Here is a 6,871-nt window from a genome sequence, read left to right as displayed (position 1 = left end):
CCGACCCGAGACGAATAAATGATTTTGAAGTTTCTGAAGAGGACAAGCTGGGAAACTATGGTGCTATGTCGGTAGGGATTTTTTTCAGATAATTTTGTGTTATCACCCGAGGGAGTTGATGAAGTAAATTGGCTGTCAAAGCGAAGCTAAGGGCTAACGCTCGAAAAGTCAGCTTTAGAATCTCTTTACAGTGGCCTGGTAACATTATCAACTCAGTTGATAAAACCAAATCATCAGAGACGGATAGAAGCGAGATCTCTATAACTTTCTGCAATGCATTAATTGAACTAAACTGAAACGGGAAGAAAAATAATGATCCGTCCTGTTTGAGAGATTTACTACTTTTTTTCTTGTATTTATGGCTAATTTTAAAATATTTCGAGACCATTACGTGAGAACAAGTTCAAAATTAACATTACGCTCGGAGAGAAGCCTATCGCTCAGTACTTCATTATTATATTTCGTAGTTATACAAACAAAAACCTGTCAAGCCCAAGCACATGTGGCGAGGATCAACTTGGCGATAACTTCACAAAAGAAGAAAACAACTTCAGCAAGAAACAGAAAAAGAAGAGGGCAAGATTTAAAAGAAACAAAGTAACGCCGGGTGAAGACAAATATGACTGTGAGTATGCCCTCATTAAAAGCGCCGAGGAAAGCGTGTTTTCCCGCCCGCGGGAAGATTTGACACGAGCCAGGGGGAGATTTGCCGGGAATCTGGGCTCCTCATCAGTGCCAAGCCCTTTGCAGACTTCTCGCAGGATCGCAGTGCTCAAGACCAAAATGTTACATTGCTTAGATCTATTCGACTGTGATCAAGCGTTCTTTTTTATCAGAGGGAGAGTAATATTGATACATGCGCTGTTCGACTATCCCATACCCCCGAGAAAGAAATGACGCGTTATCTTAGGTGAAATTCTTTTTATCTCACCCAAAGGATGAAGGTAACTGTGCACTTCGCGGATCATGTGTACTATAGGTGGACTCGGTCGACATATCGGGCGACAGTCGACCGATAAATGTGTCGACCGATATAGTCTTAAACCATCGATACTCGACCGATACATGACCGATACTTGACCGATACATGACCGATACTTGACCGATACATGACCGATACTTGACCGATACATGACCGATACTTGACCGATACATGACCGATACTTGACCGATACTTGACCGATACATGACCGATACTTGACCGATACATGACCGATACTTCACCGGTACTTCACCGATACTTGACCGACACTTCACCGATACTTGACCGACACTTCACCGATACTTGACCGACACTTCACCGATACTTCACTGATACTTGGCCGATAATTCATTGCCCCCCCGGTGGGAAGGGTTTATTCCACGATAAAAGATATAAAACTCTAATAAGTAATATGATTACCTCATAATTTACATGTAAATTGCGTGTCTGGAATCCAGTTTTAAATTTCTCTTGTGCCGGCCATAGCGCGTATCGTCTCCGGCAGCGAATTCCAAGTCCTTACAGCGGCGAAGTAACGAAGAGACCTTAGACCATGTTTTGTACATCTTACTTTAGGTATCAAAGCATATTTGTGCCCCTTTAATTACGATGCGTGTTCTTTACTTGAAATGAATTATCTGTAGTGGTGGGTGTCTTCTTTTGAAAACATCTGTCTATCGTAATTAACATATCTTGGGTGAGACGACCCTTTAATGTGTTTTGTAAACCAATCAAATTGAGCATTCTTTCTTAATGAAGGGTCTTTGCTATAAATACATGTCATACCTAAGTGCACGGTCCTTTACCCTCTCTAGTTTTTCAAGTATATTCAACCTATTGACTTTGCCTGTTACTTTTCCGGAGATAGATGTGGTGTGAGAATTAAGGATCTGTGTTCACTTACAGTACATCAAAATTATGAGATATACAACGCACGATGTTTATTGCGTTGGAGACTTACTACACCCTTTTCAAAGGTTAGGTTATATTTGGTTTTATTATCTGTGCTTTGGAAGCTTATTTCATTGGACAATGAATGGCATTTTAACTTTTTTTCCGCCGCCGCTGTCATTATTCTTTAAAAAAAAGTGTCACCGTCTGTCGATAAAGAGCACACAATTCGACTATTTAAAGGGTTAAAAACCTCCAGTTTGAGACATGACGGCAAACGGGACGTCGGTAGAGTGAACTCGCAATACTTCCAGCCGCACTCATAAAGTTTTGATTTCTATTTCATTCTATATCAAGCGCGTGTTTTTAGTAAACGTCAAAACGATTCTAACACTGTTTGTTCCCATTGGACCGCGAGTAAGGAAATTTCATTTTCCGATGATGTAGTCTTCAACGCTGGTGTACTAAATGGTGGTGACGGTTGAAAATGTAGATCGTATTAGGTTCCGTAGCTTTGTAAATCCACTTTATAGGATACAACTGTTTCGAGATATTTGTCCGACAAAATGAAGCAAAACAATGGCTGTGTGCAAGTGTTTTAAAAAACATTGGTTAATTTCCTTACTGTCCTCCGTAATACAAGATGTATACTGGTAACTACAGTTTGTCATCCAAAAAAAAAATTACATTCCAAAACTCAAATGGGAAATGGTTTTTGATCGCATGCATTTTAGCGAAAGCTTAATTGACTTTCTTTCCTTTGATTTGTAAAAACAAAGTAAAATGCGAGAAATTGGACCTTTCTCGGAAACCTTCGATTTTTTTTTACTGCTCGGTGTATTCATTGGTTCAAATGATAAAGATATAGAATGTGAACCGCGAAGCACCCGTAATATAAATGATAATTTTTTAAAATAAATATTTGGGTGCTGGAAGAAGGCAATACTGCCGATACAATAAATCCCCCTGGGTTACTACCCTTTTAAGGGAAATTTGGGAGTCCTTACGGGGCAAAGAAAATTTGACCAAGTGGGGATTGAAGCCACGACCTCCGAATTAGATCTACCGACTGAGCTACGAGACCAGCACGAGAGCAGGTCGGGGTAAATTAGGTAGTCAATCGCGATAAATGTGCAAATGATATCATATGTACAAAACGGGGTAGTGTGGGGAGAAATTAGCATTTGAGGGTGTGTTTGCGTGTGCTTCGTGTGAGCCTATTGCTGCATAAAATGGAAATAACATAAATTAATAATAAGAAATACAATGAAAATAAAAGAAATGAGAAATAATGAAATAATTATAAAAAAATAATAAAATAATACATATCTCGTTTCGCCCCAGGAGTCTTTGTGTGGGTAGTTATTTGAAGTCGCCCAACCCCCTACCCACGGGAAAAACTGAAAACTTCAAACATTTTCCACCCTAGGGTCACAAGGGCCGATCTTCTCCCGGATATTACCTCGGGAGGGTGGTAACCGTAGGAAATCAGCGTTGTTGTTCAGCCTACAGGATTGAATAGTATTTGAATTTATTATTAGTTTTGTTATTGCTATTTTATGCAGTAATAGGCTCACAGGAAGCATTAAGGAAGGTCTCTTCCCAGCCCCCCCACCCCCATCACACACGCAGACACACACACCCTCAAATGCTAATTTCTCTCCATACCGAGCAGTGAAAAACAAATCGACGATTTCCGTTAAAGGTCCAATTTCTTGTATTTTACTTTGCAGATTTCATGCGTATTACCCACATTTGACCGTGTGTTATCTGTGTGTTACTCCATGTATTCGTATGTTACTTTTATGTTACTCATATGTATCTGTGTGCGCCCGTATGACTCGTAATTACTCGTATGTACTTGTATGTTACTCGTAGTGCTCGTGTGGTGTTTTAGTCACTATCCTTTGAAGATCAATTGAACGAATGTAAGCTTATTTGCACCTTATCTTCTTCTCGCGAATGGCTATAGCACGTTTTATTCTCTTCTCTTCCATCCCAGCAAGTCGATCTCACCGTAGTGACTTCAACAGAAAAATAGCACCATCCGAATTATTCCCAAAATCTTCGGCAAAACCTGTAGCCAGATTAGAGCCAAAATGCCAAAAACTGTGCGCATTTTACCTTGAAAATGTTAACAATTAATGTGTCATCAAGAAATGTGCCCATAAAGAGATTCACCTCGATGCCTCGTATACATTGTATTTCATCACACAAATCCTAACTTCCTACAAGAATACCTTAAGGAATTCATGTGGAGAAGATGGCATGGTGAGCTTCACCTGATGGAGGACATTGCAGAACAATATCCACTTTAAATACCCAGAGGTGGGGGTACTTCCATATACATGTTTGTGCCGCGGGATAGGGTATGGTTTTGGCGGTTATCGTTTTGCCTCTGTTAGCATTGTGTTTCCGTTATGATCTTTAGATAGGATATGTAAATTGTATCGGCTAAAATTGCAGTGTGTAAATGGCCAGCTAAACAAAAAGAAAATTCCGCTAAAATTGTCAACAAAGCGATTTTATCGAGATTTGTGTTTTGCCGCGCGTGGTTAGCCGTTGTTTGGTTATTGTTTTTCCTTGAATGGGGTGTCATATTTCGTGTTTGGACAATTCTTGTTTGTTTCATCCTTAAAGTGGGACAGGGTTCAAGACTCTTCGAGGCATACACTTATTCAAAATTTACGGGAGTACCCCCCTCCCCCGAAACGGGACAGTTCCTGTGACCTTAGTGCAACATTGGTGCAATTTGGTATTTTTTTCAATTTTAGACTCAGAAGCATATACGGTAAAAACCCGCTAATAGGAACCTAGTTTTTTCCAAGTAAGGCTAAGAAGGTTATTATAAAAGATGGTGCTTAACTGGAAAATTTGGCTACTCAGGTTCTTTAACAGGTTCTTGTTTTCAAATAGACTGCGAGCAGTCTCTTTTGCTGTGAAATCCCACTGGAACGAACGGGGAAAAAGCGGACGTGATCGACGAGCGATGAGGGGCGAGGCCGTGATCTGCGAGCAGCAGGGGCGCCAGTCACAGCGAAAAGAGATCGCAGCTTGGCCGCTCACCGCTCGTCGATCGCGCCCTCTGCTCGCAGTCTAGTTTTAAAAATAAATGAGTTGTTTGTCATTGGAGGGCGTGGCCTATTTTTGGTATTGTATGCATAATATGTTAAAAATCCAAGCATATATTTACCAAGTTTACAAAGCTATCCAAGATAAACAGAACAAAACGTAACATTAATACATGGAACTGTGTTGTTGCTTTGACGGAATTTCTCAAAAAAAAGAACCTGTTTCAAAGTTGTAGGCTAAAACAGATTCTCGTGTAAAAGGAGTTTTAATGTACAATTTTTGTCTAACATTTTCAGTTAATCTATTTTTTTCGTAAAATCTAGGTTCTTAAAAAAGGGTTTTTTACTGTACCTGTAATAAATTCAAACATTGCAATAGTCTAGCACACTCGAGTTAATTTACGCGAGGTATTTTGAGCATTTGACGTCATTTTCCCTAATTCTCAACCAGGCTATAATTGGAACGAGATAAAGAAATGGCGACTGCAACTTCTCGGAAATAAAAATACAAATAAAAAAAGATTTCTGATGGTCGTAATGGATTGATATTTAGCAAGGTATTTTAGACAGTCATATTTTACACGAAATTATAAAAATGGATATGGATAGTTTGATCGTAGTAGCACTTTAAAAACATTACTTTCCCCCTACACTTCTGGAGGTGGAAGTCTACGAGAAGTTTCCATTTACTCACTTTTTGTTTAGCAATTTATTAAAGCTTTGAATATCTATCATCTTGAGGCCTCCTTTATCGTAATCATTGATCATTTGTGTCCTTTTAAGTTTGTCCCCTTTGCTTTCCCAGAGAAAGTCACATAGCAGGGTATCGATTTCCTTAAGTGCACCCTGATGCGTTGGAAGAGAGGTTAAAACATGTACAATTTGGGATACTGCCAAAGCTTTTATTATCGTGATTTTACCTAGAAGAGTAAGTCTCCTAGCAGACCGGCTGCTTAGGATGTTTTTTACTCTCTCAATTTTCTCTGAAAAAATGGCATCGCTAGAACACATCAGAACGCTTTAAAGATAGTGCAAAATGCGATGGAAAATTTGGAGCTATGCGATGTTTGGAGAATTTTTAATCCAAATGGCAAGAGGTTTATCTGGAGGCAAAGACAACCAGATATTCATTGCAGACTTGATTTCGTTTTAGTAAGTCAACTACACTACTTACCCGCTTATAAGAATCTGAGTTCTCAGTTCTAAATGTACTCGTAGGGTGTACTCATGTGAATTCTAATTCAAAACCAACATGTACATACTACCGTTTTTCATAAATTATTTATACCAAATTTAGAGATTTTTATAGTTCATACATGTTTAAGTTCAATACTTTTGAGAGTCATGTCTTTTATCTTTGCCTGATGATCTTTAAGGTTTATTTTCTAAAACAGGAACCTGTTTCAAATTTAGGCTAAATAGATTCTTATGTAAAGGGGGTCTAAATTGATATTTTTAGGCTAACAGGTTCGCGAATTCTAGGTTCTTATAAGCGGATTAGTACTGTATTTCCGATAGGTGGGTGCCGCGGAGTTCCCTATTTAAGGATAAAAAAAATTGATACCGTTGTTAAGGCCCAAACCCCCAAAAAGACGCCCTATTCTAGGTCAAATAACAATAATGAAAAAACAAACAAACCTCGCACTGCAAAAAGAAGTCTTTATAAAATCGCTTTGCTTATGAGTTTAACCGCCTAGTTCAGTTTCAAAAGATCATTTGCTGATTTGCTTTTCGTTTAGCTGGGCAGTTACACACTACAATTTTAGCTGATACAATTTAGGTGGATCCCATTACCGACATAAACTGGACAGTTAATATCGGTAACGTTGTACAAGGAATATAACGTTAAGGACCTGTTAGAGCTATAAGAGCTAAGGAATAATAATCATTTTAGGTATGTTGGATTAAGGGCAGCATGACATCAGGG

This window comes from Pocillopora verrucosa, chromosome 12 (assembly GCF_036669915.1).
Source record: "Pocillopora verrucosa isolate sample1 chromosome 12, ASM3666991v2, whole genome shotgun sequence".
Classification (NCBI taxonomy): domain Eukaryota; kingdom Metazoa; phylum Cnidaria; class Anthozoa; order Scleractinia; family Pocilloporidae; genus Pocillopora; species Pocillopora verrucosa.
The sequence above is the reverse complement of the archived record's forward strand: the minus strand, read 5'-3'. Positions refer to the sequence as shown.